Here is a 22,337-nt window from a genome sequence, read left to right on the forward strand (position 1 = left end):
TCAGAATGACTGAAACTGTAGTTTTATTAAAACATCACACACTCTGGGACAAACTTGCCTTCAAAACAGCTTTTATAAAATAGATTTTGTTGTATTTTATATTGTTTTAGGCATTAAAAAAAGTATGTGTCATGTACTTTTAAATGTACATTTCTTTTGTTATTAACACAATAAAGATACATTAAAAAGCAATTTAAAAAGTAATTAAAAAGTAATTTTCAATAACGTCCAGAATACAGACGCTCCTTGATGGTGAAATGCTGTATCAAGTTCACTGCAAAAAAGCAAACTTGTATTTTTTGGCCTAAAACAGTGATTTAAGTTGGTAAAACTTGGAAATATAAATTATTGACATTTAGGGCAATTATGTAAGTTAGCAAAACAAAGGAAGCCAGTTGTCTGCTCAAAAACAAGTTGGTGAGTTGTTACTTACATCTTTAAGTTGGGGTTCACAACAAGGGACAATAGTTCTGCTAACTCTTATTTCTTTGTTATGAAATGCGGGAAAGCGGTGAAATTCGGTCATTAGCGAAAGCTAGCAGCTAACTGATGCTAGCGGCTAACTGATGCTAGTGGCGCTGCTTGTTACAGTTACAAGATTAGCCATTAGCGTGTCAATGCTAACTCAAAATTGTGGTCGCAACATTAGCTGACATTTCATGGCGGCGTTACAATCGTGCCAATTCAGCACATTGCAGAAATTAGCAGAAGTAAGGATTAAAAGTTATTACAATGTAAAATTATAAGTAAGTACAACTTACAGTTGAGTTGACAAAAATCTGAATTCAGAGTTGAGCAAACTCAAAAACAAAACTTAAAATATTTAGTTTAATTGTCCAACTTAAAATTTTACCGAAGTTTGTTGCCTTGAAATTTTGAGTTCACCCAACTTTTCTTTTTTTGCAGTGTGTATGTACTGTATTGCACAGCTGGAACAGGCAACGATTTCCCAACACACTTTAGATTAAACTGACATCAACGATGGCTGCGTTTACTGGCTAGTTAGCTGACTCCTCGCATCGCAGCTGGATTCCATATGGTCTATCTGGTGATATCACCAGATAAAGCAAGAATCACATATCATGCAGCAGGGAGTTCCAGGTGTCGCTTCTCCTCTGCAACATTTTCCGGCTCTTTTTGCAGGATCCTGAGATGTTCCCAGGCTAGATGAGATATATAATCCTTTCATCGTCTTTCCATCAAGTTTCTCTGTGAATTTTGATGATAGATTTGCATGAGAAAAGCTTGATGGAAACACAAGAATTCAATAAAACTTTTTTTTAATTTGCATTAAAACTTTTTTGCTTGAGGTGGTTTTTGTCTTTTTCGGAAAAATAGTTAATGTTCTAAACGGGAGATGAGTTTTCTGAATAAGTTCTGACGTAGCGAACATTTAGCTCACATGACTGATCTGATGTTTCCTCTGACATGAAAAAACAATTATAAGTTGTCCGATTGAACCTAATTCCTGAAGATTTCTCTTCATTTTCTCTCTGTTTATCAACCTATTTTTTTTGTTGTTTTCTCTCTTCTTCTCCTGTTTACTGACGCACTTCTTTTTTCTGTTTTATTATTTTCTGTAACTGCATCGCACTTTGTTTTGTTTTTCCTGTGTCTTGTTTTCATTCCCTGTTTTGTTTGTTTGTACAGTGTCCTTGATTGTTAGAAAGGTGCTTATAAATTAAATGTTATATTATCGTCATCATTATTATTATTAGCCTACAGCAATACATTATACTGCCATCTGCTGACCAAAGTACATTACTGCAGCTTTGTGTATTTGCTCTAAATCAGTTGAAACGTCATTAATTTGCATTTTATTTAATGCCACTGCCGCTGTGAAGAAGCCCTTGGCCCCTGCTGTGGCCCCTGTGTGAAATTAATAATAAAATGATCAATTTATGACAATGAATGACAGAACAATTCTTACCTATTTTTTGTTCAAATAATATCTCATTGTACACAAAATGAACCCAGAATCTGTACTTTGCATAATAGTTGAATTGTGCAATAAAAGCTTGTGTATATATAAAAAAACGATAATTCTCACTGTACTGCACTTTCAAAATAAAAAAAGTAATTGTGCACAAAAATGAGAAATGTCATTGTCGTACAAAAATAGTTGTTATTGTTGGTAAGTCTCATTGTATCTTCCAAATATACTTAAATTGGATTTTTAACCCATTGAGGCCTGAAAAACCGCTGGGCGATTTTAAAATAAGCCTCTAATTTTCTGGAAATTCTGGAAAAATTCTGTGTGTCAACTCTTCTACTAAATAATCGATTTTTCAGCCTCTGTAGCAGATAGAAATGAAATTCAAAAAGTATTTGAGAGCTTATACAAATACTACAAAACGACGTATCCGCTTTCCAGGCGTCAATGGGTTAAATAACCTAAAAAAGGGTTTGAATGCTTAAATATCATCTTTAAATATCATCTTTCATATATCATCGTTTTTTTTAATGTGCCCCTCTGATTGAACACTGGCCCCTGCTTGGCCCCCACAGTAAAACTGGTCTAGAACCGCCACTGAACACAGCTATTGTCCTATGAGAGGAAGATACCCAGGAGGCGTCCTGATCCAATCCCCTCAGATCACCTCAGCTCCGAGCTCCCTCCGGATGTCTGAGCTCCACACCCTGCCTCTAATGAGCCCAGAGACCCTGCAGAGGAAACTCATTTCAGCTGCTTGTTTCCACGACCTCATTCTTGTGGTCACTGTCTCACACTTTATTTTACCCTCACTCATGAACCAAGTGTATATAGCCTGTCTAAATGTGTCTAAAAAGACAGAAACAACCCTGAATCTGATCTGTACCCAATCCCAGCCGTCACAGCAGAGCAGCCGAAGCCAGATCTATATTTTTCATGTGTCTGTGTACGTGCAGCCTGTATGAATGAGTCACTGTGTCATGGGACGCAGCCAGAAGCATCCAGAGTATTTAGCTTTTCACAGAAAATGGAAAAACATGGGGAAGAGTCTCTGCTCTGACTGATGAACTGCATGCTGCTGACATCTGGCTAACAATAGAAACTAGAGAAGAAGAATTTTAATCACCAGCAGCTGGAAAAAATTACACCTATGCTTGCAGAATGACAGATAACAGTGGAGCATTTTTAAACATTAAAAGCAGCCTAAAACCTTTTATGTCACTTTTACAGAGGAAGAACTCCATGCAGGAAATAAAATACCATTTTATTTATTAATATCAGTAATAGCTATGGAATGTCTGCACTTTTTTTTTTTTTTTTTTTTACAAGTTTTTGTACAGATTTCTGAGAATATTGAACCACTCCTTTAAGTTTAGAAGGTGCATAATGCATTGTTTAAACTGCCTTTTGGATCCTGAGAGGTTATAAAGAACTTAGACAATCTAGAGTATTTGGAGTGATTTAGAGTACTTTTCCAGGTTATTATACACTCACCGGATACTTAGCTTAGCTAAGAAGGTGTACCTAATAAAGTGGCATCAAGACTCACCGGATATTTTCCCTTTTTCGGCGCGTTCTCTGTAAACCCTAGTTTATCCCTGGTTGTTGGATCAGCAGTTTGTGAAATACTCAGACCAACAACAAAGTCACTTAAATCACCTTTCATCCTCATTCTGATGCTCGTTTTGAACTTCAGCAGCTCGTCTTCATCATGTCTACATGCCTAAATGCATTGAGTTGCTGCCATGTGATTGGCTGATTAGATATCTGCATCAACAAAGAATTGGTGTACCTAATAAAGTGGCCAATGAGTGTGTCACAGACGTGGAAGATGCTGTCATCAAATAGATCTGTAGATGAGCAATGGCGCCAGAAGTCGTGAAGGGGCCATTGGCCTCCAACTTTACACCAAATGGGCCCCATTTAGGCTCTATCTTCCTCTTATTTCTTCCTCAGCTCATTGCTCCAAGATCACATTGGTCTGATGCAAAGATATAGTGCGTCCAATTGTCCGAAAATACACACTAGTGTCCAGTGACTTCGATGTAATTCTTAAAAAAGATAATTATGTTTTATAGTTTAACAATACTGTGGTTAAAGAATAGTTAGGTTTGGGTACAAAAAAAACAAATGGTTAGGGTTAGAGAAAGATCAATTCTTTGGACTATTGGGCCATCGGACCAATGGGACATTGGGAACAATGGCAGGGCACCCAGGAACAGTGTGATGCTTTGAGCTAAATGCTAACATGCTGATGTTAAGCAAGTATAATATTTCCTATGTTTTCCATCTTAGTTTATTGTTTTAGCATTCAAACATTTGCTATTTAGCACCAAATATTAAGTACAGCTGAGGTTGATGGGAATGTCATCAGTTTTGCAGGTCATGAATCAAAGTACTGGACAAATTAAAAGTTGAAATGAGACACTAGAGTAAACGTTTATGGGTTTATTTCACTATAAAAACACAAATGTGAACCTCATCGTGGTGGTAAAGGGAACAGTCAGGGTTTAACCAAAGTCTTTAGGACTCAAAGTATTGTAGTCATGACTTGTAACCCAATTTAACGACAGTGGAGCTCCTGCAGCACAGCTAAAAGCAACAACAGAACATCCTGTCATGTTGGTGTAAGTCAGCAGGGGTGCAACCTTTGTATCTGTGTGTATGACTTGTGTTCACAGTGAGAATAAGGTGTGTCACATTCCTGCTGCAGATTGTTTGTCCACGGCTATGTGAACGTGCAGCGAGGCAGGAGGACAGACGTGTGGTCGCAGGTTGGACTTTGGCCAAACTGACAACACTGCAGCAGCTCTGCAGCAACATCCATGACGCAGCAGAGACGTTTCACTCTGTCAGCTCCGCATGGTCCGATCATGAATCGATGCTGATTTAGTTAAAAGCTGCAGCTTTTTGCGAGTCTTGCTACACAAAAACTAAAGTTGATAAACCTCTTCCAAGTGCTCTGTAAAGTAAATTTAGTGATGAAAAGCACATGGTTTGCCTCTTTACATTATTTGCAATACTTTTTTTGTCAAGAAGAAAGAAAAAATACAAACAAATAGGAAGCACAGGTCAGTAAATGCTTTATAGCATTAGAGCACAAGAAAAGTTGGCTCATTGATTTAACAATTACACAATTAATCAACCGAAGATTATTTTTAAATACATAAACACACTTTAAAGGTCTTGGTTGACACCTAATGTCAACTTTTAAAGCTGTATTGATTGATTTTTTGGCCACTAGTGGGCAGTAGAACTCCACAAGAAGCTGACAGACACAAATCACTGACATAATATTTGCTTGTTAGTAAACGTTTTCTTACGTGACTAGAAGCAAATATATAGTACATCATAATCTCCACTACTTTTAGCTATTGCCATGTCAATGCTTGCATGCTAGCGATTTGCTAAATACAACAAGACAACATAATGTTTTTGCGGCCTGGGCGACTGTGCACTGAGACTCTGAACGGCCGACCCCATAGGTCATTTGTAGAGGCAGCAAAATACGATCCATTCTGACGTTCAGGTTGGAGATCTTGCTGCTGCGTGCCCTGCACAGACCAATTTGACCACAAGAAGCATTAAACAAGTCTAAGAGTGCCATAAACACAGACATAAAAGAGCTAAAAAAGGGTAAAAACTGCCTTAGACCCTCTGCATTTTTCTATACCTTTCGAGTTTGTAATTGCACACCTTTTCCACTTGTGCCCCTCAGAGTTTCCTACATCTACCAGTCACTTAATTAGGCTCCTCCTCTTCACACCTGTGTCTAATTACCATTACTCCACAGGATGTCCGGTTACTCCAGTCACTTGTCAGATCATCAGTGGTGAGTTGCAACTGGCCGTCCCTTCTGGATCTGTTTGTCTGCTTCAGCTGCAAATCTAAGCATCTCCTTTTTAGTGTCTGTTTAACCCCTTTTGCTTTTGGGTCCATTTAATTCTTGCCTCATACCCTAAGATGTGACAAAGAGACAAGGCGGAAATGTTCATTCATCCCGAGGGAAATTGTTGTGCAGTAGTTGCCAAGTGGGAAAGAGTGCAAATAAAAACAAAACATTAACAATAAAGTGCAGAATGCCAGAAATGTTAACAAGAAGGTGCAAATAGACTCACTGTTAAGGAACTTCATTATGAATTTTCAGTCATAAGACCTTCATACCTTTACACCTGACAACAGCAGCATAAAAGTTTGATTCAAGGTGCAGAAACTGTGCAGGAGTTTGTCCTGTTTTTAATATGATGCTGTAAACATGGACTTTATTGGCTTTTTTTAGGGCAGCTGATACATTTTCCCCACAATCATAAGCCAAAAAGAGGATGGACTTCTTATAGTTCCGTCTTGTTTCACTTCCTTGCAGACAGCCTTGACCCGCCTTTCAACCTTTATACCCATTTTAGGATCCCAAACTTCCTGTTCAGACTCTTAAAGTACAAGTGCAATCAAAAAAAGGCCCCTTTCTCTTCTCTCTTTGCTTCGTTTTGTGCCAGTAAAACATCAGTGTCACAGGTTGGGAACAAACTGCACAGATTCCCACAGTGGGGGGAGGAGAAGGGAACAACAGTTGTCCTAAATGTCCTAAAACTCCAAACACAGCTCACGTCTGGTTCAAGGTGAGACAGACTTGGACGTGGCACGATGATCGGCTGCCCCCTGCAGCTCAGAAGGAGGTGTGCCAGCCTCGTGTTGTTCAGACAACAACTCTTATGTCACTTTGCATCCTGAAATAGAGACGCCAGCTCTTATATATATATATATGAACTGTTTTCCCATGCAGCTCTCCATCACAGCGAATGGCACTATACATTGGACTTTATGGATCTTAATAAAACATGACACTGGAGCGCTCACCCATCCAGGCACTCATGCTATTCCTGTGTACTTGCACATGCCAGAATGCATAAAAAAATACAGTGGGAGTGCCTTTTTTTGTACATAAAATGTCTTCTCGAGCAAAAAAATGCTCTGCAGGTGGAAGAAAATGACATTTATTTTTGTTGTGGTGATGGATAACTGGCCTCATCAGTGTTTATTCCAGGAAAAGCCAACTTTAATACCCACAGTGGCTTCTTAATCTGACCTTTTATGACACCAACACTCAAATCACAATCGTGTTAGGTAACTCCCTCACTATTTCTGCCACCGCCGAGGCACTTTGCCTTTTTTTTTTTTTTTGCACTCTGAGCTCAGAGACTGAATTGCAGATGTAATACGTGGGAGTGGAGACACACAATGATATCCGCGGGCCAAACAGAGGGCAGCTGCCGCGGAGGAGTGAGTAATTCATGCTGTTGCTGTGCCAACCGGCCAAATATGGCGCCCTCCCCATCACTGTCAGGTACCGCTGCTAACAGCCGCAGAGACAAAGCCAGTGGTCCATTAACATCAGATGGATCCCTGCACTCATTCCAGATTGTTGTTTTAAGTCTACACCATTTATATCAGTATTTTTGGCCTGAATTGGATATTTTATGCCAGTGATTCACATCAATAATACATTTTAAAAGCACATTTATCAACCATTTTCATTGAAGATACATTTAAAAGGTCATGGATGACTAAGTCTCCTTTCCAATAAAGATAAATAATATTTATGTTAATGTTAATAAAACTGTGAATTGTCAATAAATGTATCAGTTTTATTGAAATAATAACAATAATAATAATAATAATAATAATAATACTTTGCCCAAAACTGACAAAAGGTAGTAAAACATGATCAGATAAGTTAACCGTATTAATTAATTAATTAATTAATTAATTAATTAATTAATTAATTAGTATTATTACTGGAATACAATTTATATTTAAAGATATAGATGTATACATATAATTTATTTTTTACCTAATTTGCTTCATAGCTGTTCACTATCTTGTTGTATTTTTAAACTCATTTATTTCTTGTTTTTTGTTTTGTTTTTATTGGCACAATAATTGTTTATCTCAAAACATGCAATTTTTGGGCAATATGAGATTAAGACTATTATTTGACTCTTTGACTTTAAGTCTACAGCTTGCTTAAGATAAAGCTAATTTAATAAATATTTTGAGGCCCCAATTTCTAGCAATTACATTTAATTTAGCACATAAATAAAACAGTATTAGTTAAATCATAATGGAGAGAAAAAGTAACACAGATAAACTAGTCCTGCCAAAGCTAACTAGCCTAGCTTTAACTTCTTTTAGACTGGCCAAAAAAGAGAAAAAGAAAATCTGGTTGTTGCTGATAATGACAATAAAAAATTAAGGTTTTGCACATAATATAGTTATACACTAACTAAATAAGCTTCTAAACCGTTTCCCCCCAATATTAGTCTATCTATTTGTAACATTTAGCTGGCAAGCTAACTTGAAGTTATGCTAACGCGACTCACACTTCTCCTGTTTACAGTTTTCCAAACATAAAAACTTGTTTTAATGTAACAATTAACATATTAAATATAGAATTCAATGAGGTTCTACAGCTCACAATGTAATTACACTTTGGCTAAACAGCCTTTGTAGTTCGATATTCTTTATTTACATATTTTTCAATGTTGTAGCCAGCAAGGTAACTCTAACAATCTTAAGCTAACATAACTTTGACATTTTTTCATATTTTCTGCTTTAAGTTTTCCAAATATTTTATCTGGTTTTTATGTCAATCTAAAGTATAGAATACACTTAAGGTTTTACAGCTTACAATGTAATAACACTTTGGCTAAACAGCCTTTGTATTGCGGTATTATTTATTTACCTGGTTTTAATGTTTTAGGTAGCAAGCTAATGCTAACAAAGTTAACTAACGGGATCTAGACGTTTTTAAGCTTTAAGTTTAACATTGTTTGACATCATGGGAAAGGAGACACAACTACACGCCTATAAAATATGTCAAGGATAACACATTAACTAAAAAACTTCCACTGTGGTTTTTTTGTCTGTGAATTTCACTTTCTTTTAGCTTGCTAGCTAAAGTATTTCAGCTGATCGACTGTTGAATTAAAAGAAAATTAGGGCTCATGTGTGTGGCAAATGTGAAGAAAGCTCTATTATATCACTTGCTATTTGTCTCTGCACTATAATCCTTTATAAACTTGGTAAAACTCTTTGGCCTGGGCTGAATTAGGTTATGTAAATTCGGTCTCAACTGGAGCGTAATGTCCTTTCACCAAATGTCTCACATCCTCCGGCTGTCAGGTCACAGCAACCTAAAAGACAGAGGAGTCGCTCTGTGACTGGAGGGTTGCCAGTTTGAATCCTTCTCCTAGTTGGAGAAAATCTGTGAGGAACACACTAATCTGGCAGGATAAAAAAAAGTAGTCTTTTATAGCAACAATCTGTGAGGTAGAACTCATGACTAGGCACTCAGAATGATAATTACTGTGCTGATTGTGAGGCTAAATTTCTGTTTATCACTAGGTAGAATACAAACTTTTATTTAAAGCCTAAATATAAGCAGTTTTTTTTTTTACATAAACACAAGCACAAACTTTGGATTGAATTGATTTATTTTTTTATTCGAATATGTTAAAAACAAACATTTTATAGTAACAATAAAAACCAATTATAATCAAATAATATAGAATAAAAAAACAGAATCCCACTACCATGTTCTACCAATAGCATACAAATAAACAAAATAATAAAAGCCCAAATAAATAATTTGACAAGGATCCCTAGATTTGGTAATTAATTATTTTTTCCTTCAAATTAATAGCTTTTTTCTTCTGGTATTTTGCAGGAAAAAAAATCAGAAATAATAATATTATTATTGCATTTAAATTTTAAAAGTGCAGACAGTAGAAATCAAAGATTAAGTTTGAGAGAAAAAATAGACAAACATATATTTTTATTGATTATTAATGTGTTATTAAAAAAAAGTAAAAATTGATATAATAGAGATTGAGATTATAATAATGATAATACATTTTGACCTCTCTTGAAATTTAATTTAATTAATGTTGATAAAAAAAAAACTTTGCAGACATTACAGAATCTGAGGCAGATATTTTGGTAGATCAGGTTGATATTTATTTGTTTATTTGAGTAAATAATTTCATTATACTGGCATAATGAAGTACTTTTCTACCAGGAAAATGTATTGTTAACTTAAGGAAAAACAAACTATATATTTTTTGTGCTGATTATTTTCTGCTAATATTTTCAACTTAGACTTTGGATTTTAAACATAAAAACAGAAGGAGCGAGATGTGATGCGAGTTATTGTAATTTTATTCAGGATTAAAATCTGAATGAATGTCCTGTTCATTCAGAATTTAATTTCTTGTCCAAAGCATCACTAGAAATAAACAGGAAACAACTGAAATCTGTCTCTTTTTACAAACTGACAGTGCATAAATCCTGTTAACTCGCTGAATTTCTCATCGGAAACAAAAATGAGTCTCCAGCTGTCGTCCTGAGCCGGAGCTGAATGGTTATCTGTTGATGTTTTTACAGTGAAATTAGTCACCATAAACACACTCACAGCAGACAGATGGAGCTCGGACCAGAGCCAGTGTTTTCATTTCAGTCCGCTGGGATGTTTCACTTATCCCCAGACCTCCCCTGACCCCATCTGGGAAGTACTGTTGATTCTAAAAAACCCTCAAAATAAAAGATTTTATGACATAATTGGAATTTTTATTACTTTTTTGTGTGTGAATCCACTCAGATACGTTTAAGTTAACAAAAAAAAGTGTTTATATGCATCTCATAGGTCCTATTGCTGTGGAAAGTAGGTCATTAATGCAGAAAATGTAAGCAAAAAGATAAATAAAAGTAGAATTGTAGAGTCTGTATTGTAATTTTTTACCAGCTGTTTGTGCCCACAAGGTGCTGAATATAAGAACATCCACACACACTGAACTATCCCATTGTATTAAATTAGAAAAAGAGCTGATAAATAAATTAACTAATCCTTATCACAGTCAAACAGGACGCCTGCTCTTCACAATTGTCTCTTTTTAATGCCTATTTCTTCTCAGGATTATGATTTCTCCCTAATTTTGTGCTTCCTGGAGGGACGATTGTCTAATTAAAATCAATAAATAAGCATTTAATCTTTTTTATTGTGAAGATAAATTACCCTCAGGGCTCACACATTTGTGAGTGTATTCACATGCAGCTGCTGGAGAGAAACACGAATCAATCCACACTTGTTAGGTTTTAATTGAGGAGTTTTAATCATTGAACAATGGATTTGGCATTTAATTAGATTAGATGACACAGTATGTGTACGAGTCTCAGCAGGAAAATCAAAGTGGAATCAAGATAAATTGATTATTGCTCCGTTTATGAGGAGAAATCTAGATGAAGGAAAGACAAAAACACTTCTTTTTTTGCATGGACACTGAGTTTATGCTCTTTTATTCACTGCAGTATTCTTGTATTTTATTGGACATTGTTAAATGCTGAGAAGTAATTTATGTTTGAGTTTAAAAGAGAAATTTGACTTCACAGTACAATAGCAGGACCATTTACTTTAGTAAAGAAGAGAAACATTCAATAAGAAACAAAACAAACTATTCCTCTTCAAAATAAAATATTGTATTTGGTGATAAATGCTAACAACATCATGCAAACATGCCCATAATAAACAGGTTTCAATCCAAATGCAATGGAAATTTTAACTGAATTCATGAAAAATCTGCAAAAGAAAATGAAAACAAAGAATATATATATATATATATTTATTGATGTATTTATGTAAGAAGCATTTTAGCCCTTAAAATAGGGGTAATTTTAACTGCTCAATATAGTGTTATTAGGTTTTATTTATTTTTTTAAAAGAAGGTTTTTTTTATTTTAAATCTTGACCTGACAGGTATAATGCTGTAAATGTAGTGGAGTAAAAAGTACAGTATTTAGTGGATTAGTGGTTGATGAATTGTACTGTACAGTACGGTATTTGAGTACATGTACTTATTTACTGGTGATATTCATATATGACATATTGATATTGATACATGATATTCATCATTTGGTGATATAAAATGGATTGGAAATCCAAAAGTAAACATGTTTTATTCTAGAAATGCTTCATACATTAATAAACAACCTCTTCAGCCATCTTGTCACCAAACTTCATCTGCAGAAATGTTAAGGGTCATTGTGTGCTTATTAGCCAACCAGTTCTGATCATTCGATTAGTCACTGATAGGACAGGGTCGTGTTTCACTGGTGGAGAAACACGAGGAAATACCAAACCCTTTTTTAAACCCACCGAATCGATTCTCCGCCTGCCGGTGCTGCTTGTGTCCACCGCACAGGTCAAACAGATTATAAAGCATTTCACTTTAACCCCCTCAGCCCTGCAGTCATGGCAGCTTACACTAATCGATGCAGGCTTTTCTCACCCAGTAAAGAGGCTCTGGAAATATTACATAACACTCCTCCTCATCTGTTTCTGCACCGCTGCACGGCTGACAGCGCCAGGGACCCTGCTGCATACTGCATGACATAACCCTCCACACATCACACTGTCCTCCCTTCATCTCTGTTTTTACCCTTGAGGCGCTCTCTGCAGCTCTCTGTTAAAAGCGATTCCTATGTGCGACTATTTTTACACAGAAAAAAAGCAGACATACACTCGGTTTATTAATAGGACTCATCTTCGGGCTCTGCTGCACCATGCTCTTGCACTGCTCAGAGTCTCATGCCTTTCTTGTGATTCATCCATTTCTTGGTCTCGGCCCATTCTGCATGTTATGTTCCTCGTGACATAACTCTGAACACAGAATAAACACACTGCCCTCTCTTTATCTCGGCTTGTTTATTGGCTTGTTTCCTCCTCCTGATGCTCTCTAGCCCAGCTGCCTGACTCTCTTTCAGGTCAAAAAGAGGTTTTGTTGTGACATAAAACAGATGCAAACAGCCAGGAAATATAAATAAAGTGTTGTCGTGTTTGTTTCTGACCTTGAGAACTGTTGTGATGTGTCTCTTTACAGTTTTACTGCCTTAATAAGAGCAAAGACAAGTCTGTGGGTCCGTGGAATTTTAGGCCTAAAGCCAACAAAACGCAGTGACAAAGCTTTAGCTCAAGTTAACTGGTGGCTACTATAAGCTAATGTTAGCTGCTCTCTTTGTTTATTGGTTGGTTTATTTACTAAAGAATTTAGAATTAAGTTTGATCTGTAAAGACCTTTTGGCCTAAAGCTAACAAAGAAGCTAACATGGGCAAAGATATAACTAAAGCTAATTGGTGAACATTATCGCAAATGTTATAGCTAAACCCAAAGCTAATTGGTGGCTACCATTAGCTAATGATACCATCTTCTTTTGTTTGGTTTAAATAAAAGCCATTAATCTAACAAAATAGCTAACACTGAAAGTGATTTAGCTCAAGTAAAGTGGTGGCTACTATAAGCTAATGTTAGCTACTATCTTTGTTTATTGTCTGGTTTATTTACTAAATCATTTAGAATTCAGTTATATCTGTAAAGACCTTTTGGCCTAAAGCTAACAAAAAAGATAACATGGGCAAAGATATAACTAGCACAAAAGGAACATAATCGCAAATGTTATAGCTAAAGCTAAAGCTAATTGGTGGCTACAGTTAGCTAATGATACAATCTTCTTTTGTTCTGTTTAAATAAAATGCATAAATCGAACTAAAAAGTCTGTAATGTTAGCTATCATCTTTGTTATTATTATTTTTTTCTGCTGATCATACCAAATGATTTACAGGATTTTATCTGTAGAAGATAAAAGATGAAACCCTAACATTTGCAAAGCTCAATGTTACAGCTAATTGGTGGTATGTTAGCTAATGTTAGCTTCTGTTGTTTCATTTATTTTGCGTCCAATACCAAATAATTTACAGGATTTCATCTGAAGAAGACCTTCAGTCCTTAAATATAACAAAAGAGCGAACACTGTCAAAGCTACGTCTAAAGCACGAAGCTAAAGCTAACTGGTGGCTACATTAGCTACCTTTAGATAAATATTGACATGGAATATCTGAAAATTCTCAACAATTATGAGATCAAATGTTTGTGCAGACATTTGTGAAACTGAGCCTTAGTTTGTTTGTTCATTTAGTTGATTAATCATTAATTAAATTATTCATTATGTCTTGGGTTTCTTGTATCTTGGGAACTACAATTCTGATGAACTACATTTCCCATGTGTCACTTGTGAGACACAGCAGGTGTGCTCTGTTTGGTCTCATGTGATCAGGTCAAACATTTATCCTGGTGAAGATCTGGAGACGTTAGAAGAGTGTTTTTGGTAAGTAGTTCATTATTAAGATAATGTACAAATATTTAGTGCAAAATATGCCTTTTATCAATGTTTTACTTTCACTTGAAGAGGTTACATCAATACTTTCATTCAGTAAACACAAATTAGCCATTTCAGAATGTAAATGTGTCTGTATTCGTCCACACCTCAGTGTTTCTTTTACTTAATACTCATTTTCCAATATGGCTCATGTTATTACAGAATATTATATTATTCTGTTTTTATCACTAACAAATACATGTAAGATCATTTTAATGTTGGAATTTGTCCATGGGGAGCCAGATCTAGATGCTTTGTATATTACTGTGTAGATTAGTAGTATTGTACTGCATCATATCCTATATTATGTTTTTTATTCATAAAAAATAACACGATTCACAAAGCTAAAAAATTAAATTAATTAAAACATTTTTGAACAAGGCAATACGGCAATTTAAGTTTACAAAATAGTAAATATCAAATGTTTAAAATCTAAGAAAATGTTTTTAAATAATTAAAAGAAGCTTAAAGAGATCTATTAATTATTTACATTTTTTAGAATACAGCAATTTAAATTGACTAAATAGTAAGTATCGGGACGCCCGGTGGCTCACACTGGTAGAGCACGTACCATTAGGGCTGAGTCCTTCCTGCGGCGGACCAGGGTTCGAATCCGGCCTGAGGTCCCTTTGCCGCATGTCCTCCCCTCTGTCTCCCCCTTTCTATCTATCACTTTCAACAAAAAAAAGCAAAAATGCCAAAAAAAAGAAGAAGAACCTAAAAAAATGTAAAAGGCAAAAAGCAATTGATATTTGCTAAACAGTAAATATGACAACACAAGAAAAAAAAAAAAATAAAAAAATAAAAGAAGCTTAAAAATATATATTTTAAATGAGGCAATAGGGCAATGTATATTTATTAAATAGTCAATATAAAATACATTCAATTTAAGAGAAATATGAAAAATAATAATCAATAATAATAAAGAAGCAAAAAAAATATTTTTTTTCAAACAAGGCAATAATACAATTTATATTAACTATAGTCGATATAAAAAGACATAGAAGTTAAGAAAAGTATTTTTTAAAAATTGAACAAGGCAATAAGTCAATTTATATTTACTAAATAGTAAATATGAAAAGACATAAAAAACATATAAAGACACACACACACACACACACACATATATATATATGTATATATATATATATATATATTATATATATATATTTTTTGAGATTTTTGTATTTTATTTGAATATTTCCATGGTGTGCTATTTTCTACTTCTACTCCAAAACATTGCAGAGGAAAACTTATATATTTTTGGCCTTTTATTTGCCTTGAATCTAACAATGAATCTATAAATTATATATATATATATATATATATATATATATATATATATATATATATATGTATGTATAAAATTTATAGATTCAAGGCGAATATAAAGGCCAAAAAAAATTTAAGTTTTCCTCTGCAATGTTTTGGAGTAGAAGTAGAAAATACCACACCATGGAAATATTCAAATAAAATACAAAAATCTCTATTTTTAATTACAATACTTGAGTAAATGTACTCTGTTAGATTCCAGCACTGTGAAAGCTTCAGTAAGCTCTGGCTGCTGCCTGCAGGTCATCACAGGCCTGATTGTATTGATGTGGTGAAGCATGCTCCAGAGTGTTTATCACCTCAGTGCTGCACATTATGTAACCTGTACAGCATCACAGAGCCATAACACGCCACTGTCTTCTGTCAGCACCCATAGAGCGAGAGTGTGTGTGTGTGTGTGTGTGTGTGTGTGTGTGTGGAGCCTCGCCCAGAGCCCGTCAGTCCAGCCGCCCCCTGCTGCTGCCTGCAGAGCCCAGCGTGTGGCGCCCTCTGGTGGCTGCAGGTAAAACAGCCCCTGCTCCTTGTGATGCTGATTCTTCTTTCTCTTTCTTCACAGGAAGGTCGGAGGTCAAAACAACACTCAGGAGCTGGCAGGGACTCAGTAGGTGTGTCTTCTTTTACTTTTTTTTTTAAAGCTTCCTCCTTTTGTTCCCTGTTACTAATGTTTACCCCCTTGTCTGATTATCTTGGACAATTTTTCCACCTTTTTATCTTGTAAGACTTTTTACAGCAGTAAAATCAAATGCCTTTTCTTCCCATCGCTGTGGTGAAATATACTGTATATTCAGTGAAGTACTGTACTTAAGGAAAAGTATTTCACATATTTTCTACCTCGTACTTCCCCACTACAATTCAGAGAGAAATATTGCTTTTTTAAAAATTTTTATCTCACTGCACAAAGACTTTAGAATTGATACATTTAGATTAAATTGGTTATTTCTCATGCCAAACATTTCACAGTTTCAGCCTCACAAATGTGAAAATTTACTGTTTTTTCTTTTTAATCATTTTGATTGAGTGAAATTCTTGTACTTTACTGGAGTTTTTCTATTTTATGCTACTTTATACTTATTTTACACAGAGATAAATATTGTACTTATCATTACATTTATCTGTCAGCTTTAAGTTCTTTACAAATTATAATTTTTGCGCATAAAATATATAAAAATTTAGAACTTTCAGAGAAATCAGTCAATCAATCTAGATTAAATTCTGCATTTTTCACACTTTCAGCCTCACAAATGTGAATATTTTTCTGCTTTTCCTTTTTAATAATTTTAAGTTAGTGAGATATTTGTATTATTTCCATTTTACGCTGCTTTCTACTTATTTTTACACAACATTTCAGATGAACTTGTACTTTTTTTTACTCCTACCAGCTTTAGTTGCAATTTACAATTAGTTGATTAATTGTGATTAAATTGGTCATTTTTCATGTCAAGCTTCACGGTTTCAGTCTCACAAATGTGAAGATTTGCTGCTTTTCATTTTTAATAATTTAATTTAATCAATCATACAAATATGTCTTAGCCAACTTAATTCCAACACATAAAGCTTTATATTTCTTTATATTTAGAATGAATCTGTGTTATTTTATGGCTTTTAGATGAGAAAAAGTGACATAAAAACATTTGAAACTGGGTCAAAATTGAAATTTGAAATACTTTAACTCCATTGATATTTACTGCACATACTTTCAGTTATTAAGTTATATTTTCAATGCAGTTTATCATATACTTTGTAAAATATACAAAATAAACGTATCTGTTGAGGAGCCACTGCTGCAGGGACAAAATAATCTTTATTATCTCCTTTTGTTGCAGCTTTGATGCAGGAAAATTACAGGTTCCCTCTGAAGACACAAAAACCGCTCTGCCAAAAATAAACCAGCCACTGGATTAGAGTAAATAACAGGCTGTATGTTTTTATTCATGACATTATTTTCATATTCTTATCAGCTATTTATCTTGACAGCACAAGTGTAGCCTGTCCAAGGTAGTTCAGCCTGAAAAGTATTTAATTTCAGCGATGAAGTGACACGTTTTCTAGTGTTTCATAGTGTTGTGTTTTAAATTTCTGGATGTTTAACCAGTCCCATGCATTGGTTCCAGAGATGTAAGCCTGTCTTTAAGTATTATTAAGCAGATTAAAGCCCACTTACTTACGATGTATCCCTGCAGCAAGTCGTCTGGCAACGCATCAGACACAAAGACACAAAATGTGGCAGAAATTCTCTGCGAAGAGAGAAACTGGCAGTCGAGGAGCTTGTTCTGTTTTTTAATCTCGCTGTGAATGAAAAACAGCAGATAAATCTGCTAAAAATCTACTGAATGTAAAAGTCCCTGCAGTGATTCAATGTGACTAAGTACATTTACTGAAGAACTGTTTGCAAGTAGGGGAGACACTACAGGTGATCTTTTCTTTTCTTTTTTACATTAAGGTGAGACACTGCAGACAAAAACATGTTTTATTTTTCATGCACCGGCCAATTTTGAGGTTTTAGGATCCCATAACATGTCTTCTTTCAGAATAGTGGAAAGGATACATCCAAAACAGATATTTAGGTCCATATTTATGAAAATTATAATATCCCAATTTCCTTCTGCAATAAACTTCAAATCTAATATATCAAAAAAATTAACATTGAAATTTGCTTTATCCAATGTTCAGATTTATGTCCAAAAAATATTGTTTTAAGGAGAGAAAACTACAGGTAAATATGATTTTTTTTTTATTATTTAAACTTATAGATATCACCATGAAATTTCCCCAGTTTATTTAAAATTTTGAAAATATTTTTTTTGAATTACAGGTTTTCTGAAATGTTATGTTTAGATATGCAAATGAGGTGTACTCATTAAATACGCTCTAATTGGCATATATTTCAGGGACATAAATCTGAACATTGGATGAAGCAAATTTTTTTTTTCACAGAAGGACATTGGGATATCTCCTTTTATCGTATCAGAAATCAGAAAATACCGCCAAAAGCCATTTAAAAAAATCTATTCTACATGCTTTTAGGAACAAAATGTTTTATAAATTAGGGTATGAATGACTGTAAAAACCTTCAGAAAATATTCAGGAATAAAACTGGTCGATTTAGTGTCTGTAAATGGAGCTGAAGTTGAGATTTATGAGAAAAATTTAATTTGACAAAAGGCTCTTTAAACGTTTTTTTATACATTCTGAATGGAAATCACTATTTGAAGACAAAATATGAAATCTAATTCTTAACAACAGCAATATAAACATGTCATACAGGAGAGTGGGAGCTAACCTTTACTGATTTTAAAATAAATCTACAAAAAAATAGTGAAATATACACCGAAATGTTTGTTATGGATGTTTTCTTTCCACTATTCTGAAAGAAGACAATGCTTCTCTGCACTGCAAAAAAAGAAAAATTGGGTGAACTCAAAATTTCAAGGCAACAAACTTCGATAAAATTTCAAGTTGGACAATTAAACTAAATATTTTACTTATTTGTTTTTGAGTTTGCTCAACTCTGAATTCAGATTTTTGTCAACTCAACACGATTGTAACGCCAAAATTTTGAGTTAGCATTGATACGCTAATGGCTACTCTTGTAGCTGTAACAAGCAGCGCCGCTAGCATCAGTTAGCCGCTAGCTTTCGCTAATGACCGAATTTCACGGCTTTCCAGCATTTCACAACAAAGAAATAAGAGTTATCAGAACTATTGTCCCTTGTTGTGAACCCCAACTTAAAGATATAAGTAACAACAACTCACAAACTTGTTTTTGAGCAGACAACTGGCTTCCTTTGTTGTGCTAACTTACATTATTGCCCTAAATGTCAATAATTTATATTTCCAAGTTTTACCAACTTAAATCACTGTTTTAGGCCAAAAAATACAAGTTTGTTTTATTGCAGTGTGTAGTTTCTGCAGGAAACATTCAACTTTTTGCTCCCACACTAAAATAACATTTTCAATGCATGACTTCTACTTGTAACAAGGTGTTTTTCAGTGTGGTTTTAGTAGAAATGGATGTGAACACTTCCTCCACCTCGCTGCACCTCACAGTCTCTGAGTCTGGTGATGAAGGCGGACGTGAGCTGGAGCTGACAGCGCCTCAGTGTTGGTGAAAGGTCACCTGATCCCACACATGCAGAGTATTTGTGCGGAGGCGGTCGGGGACCGGAAAACGTGACCGCGGTCCAGTTTTCTCCCTGGTGTTATCATAACTGGGAAAACCCCACAAACCTCAAGAGGTGGAAGAAAAATATCCAGATCCTTTTATTGAAGCTGCTAATACCACGCTGTGAAAATCCATCTAAAAGATCAGTAAAAATGTAAACTATATTTAGAATTTTTATTTTCAACACTTATCTATCCTCACTTCAAAGCAACCAGACTCCATTGACAAAAACAGTAATTCTATCTCACAAAACCAGTGTTTAGTGTTGACTAATTATTTCAATTATTAGTTCTGTCAAAAACTAATTTAATTACTTTCCAATTACTGCGTGATAAAAGAAATGAATTACTAGGGAAAGTAACATTTTTTCATTTTTTTGTTATTGTTGTTGACCCTTCAGTTCTCTAATGCACACATTATTTTCGAGTGGTGTCAAGTTCCTCCTCTTCTCTCTATCTCTCCTCCTTTTACCCTTCTCTCACTCCTCTCTTTCTCTCTCTCCACCTCCTCTCTCCTTTTTTTACCTCTCTCCCTCCTTTTACCTCTGTCTCTCTCTCCTCCTTTTACCCCTTTCTCTCTCCTCTCTCCCTACTCCTCTTCTCTCTATCTCTCCTCCTCTTTCTCTCCCTCCACCTCCTCTCTACTTTTTTTTTTACCTCTCCCTCCTCCTCTCTCCTTCTTTTACCCCTTTCTCTCTCCCTACTCCTCTTCTCTCTATCTCTCCTCCTCCTCTCTCCTTTTTTTATACCTCTCTCCCTCCTCCTTTTACCTGTCTCTCTCTCTCCTCCTTTTACCCCTTTCTCTCTCCTCTCTCCCTACTCCTCTTCTCTATCTCTCCTCCTCTTTCTCTCCCTCCACCTCCTCTCTACTTTTTTTTTTACCTCTCCCTCCTCCTCTCTCCTTCTTTTACCCCTTTCTCTCTCCCTACTCCTCTTCTCTCTATCTCTCCTCCTCCTCTCCTTTTTTTATACCTCTCTCCCTCCTCCTTTTACCCCTTTCTCTCTCCTCTCTCCCTACTCCTCTTCTCTCTATCTCTCCTCCTCTTTCTCTCCCTCCACCTCCTCTCTACTTTTTTTTTTACCTCTCCCTCCTCCTCTCTCCTTCTTTTACCCCTTTCTCTCTCCCTACTCCTCTTCTCTCTATCTCTCCTCCTCCTCTCTCCTTTTTTTATACCTCTCTCCCTCCTCCTTTTACCCCTTTCTCTCTCCTCTCTCCCTACTCCTCTTCTCTCTATCTCTCCCTCCACCTCCTCTCTACTTTTTTTTTACCTCTCCCTCCTCCTTTTACCCCTTTCTCCCTCCCTCCTCCTCTCTCCTTTTTTTTACCTCTCCCTCCTCTCTCCTCCTTTTACCTGTCTCTCTCTCCTCCTCTCCCTCCTCCTTTTACCCCTTTCTCTCCTCCTCTCTCCCTACTCCTCTTCTCTCTATCTCTCCTCCTTCTTTCCCTCCACCTACTCTCTCCTTTTTTTTTTTTTACCTCTCTCCCTCCTCTCTCCTCCTTTTACCTCTGTCTCTCTCTCCTCCTCTCCCTCCTCCTCCTCCTCCTCCTCTACCTGCAGCGGATGAGAGCGTCAGCTGAAATTTTAATGCCCGTCTTCCAGTGCGGAGCGAGTCTGTGGGCCATGAAATGTCTTTTATCCAGCGTCCCTCTGCGATACTGTATGTTTCCTCTAAATAACCCTGAGTCTGCATTTTTAAAAGTTTCTGATAAAAGAAACTTGTCCTCTGCAGAGCTGCTGGGAATAAAAAAATAATAATAATTTAAAAAAAACACATTAACATAACACTGATCAAGACACGCTGTCTTTATTTTGCAGTGGGAATACAAATTCAAAACACAACCATCCATGGAGCATTCACACGACTCGGTTTTTGTTTTTTTTGTTTTTTTTTCCAGTCTCGGTGTGCTTTTTGTACAAGCGCGTCTCGGAGGAGAAACAGCAAAAGCCTGTCACAATCAATGCAGTTAAAGGCGACTTAAGAAAAACAGATTTGGAAAGAAAATAATTAAATGCAATACCCTTTTTTTGTTTCATCACAGAACACGTTCCTGTCATTTACAGAAAGAAAGGCAGAGCAGGAAACGACAAACAGTGACAGGAACAGAAAGAAAAGTGCGCTTAAATTAAAGAACTTTTTGCTAAAGCTCATTAAGGACCATCTTCTCCAGGTGGAACTGTCCCGTCATTAATCGTTAATTTAACATCATTTTCACCTTTTTTTTAATCCCCATATCTACACAATCTGTCCCATGTTGTACAATCGGAAGTTGCACCAGTTATGAGTAAGTTTGAACGAAGCAAGTTGTTTTAACTCTGTAAAAGCAGGTTGTGACATAAAATGTACTTAGAAAATCGACTTTAGGTCTAATTTAATGGAATAGTTTGACAAATATTTTGCCGAAAATTGACACCATTCTCATGTCTTTATGTTAAGAAGCTACTACTGTTAGCTACAGCTAACTTAGCTTAGCATAAATACTGAAAATGGAGGGAAACTGCTAGCCTGCTTTGTCCAAAAGTAACAAAATCAGCCAAACTTCATAAACTTTATAAAAGATCTATTAAATTTTGATTGTTAAAGCCAGAAAAGGAACAAGAACAAATGACAGATCACAGTTTTATGGATTATTTTTCAGCGAAATATAGAT

Source organism: Centropristis striata, chromosome 16, assembly GCF_030273125.1.
Source record: "Centropristis striata isolate RG_2023a ecotype Rhode Island chromosome 16, C.striata_1.0, whole genome shotgun sequence".
NCBI lineage: Eukaryota > Metazoa > Chordata > Actinopteri > Perciformes > Serranidae > Centropristis > Centropristis striata.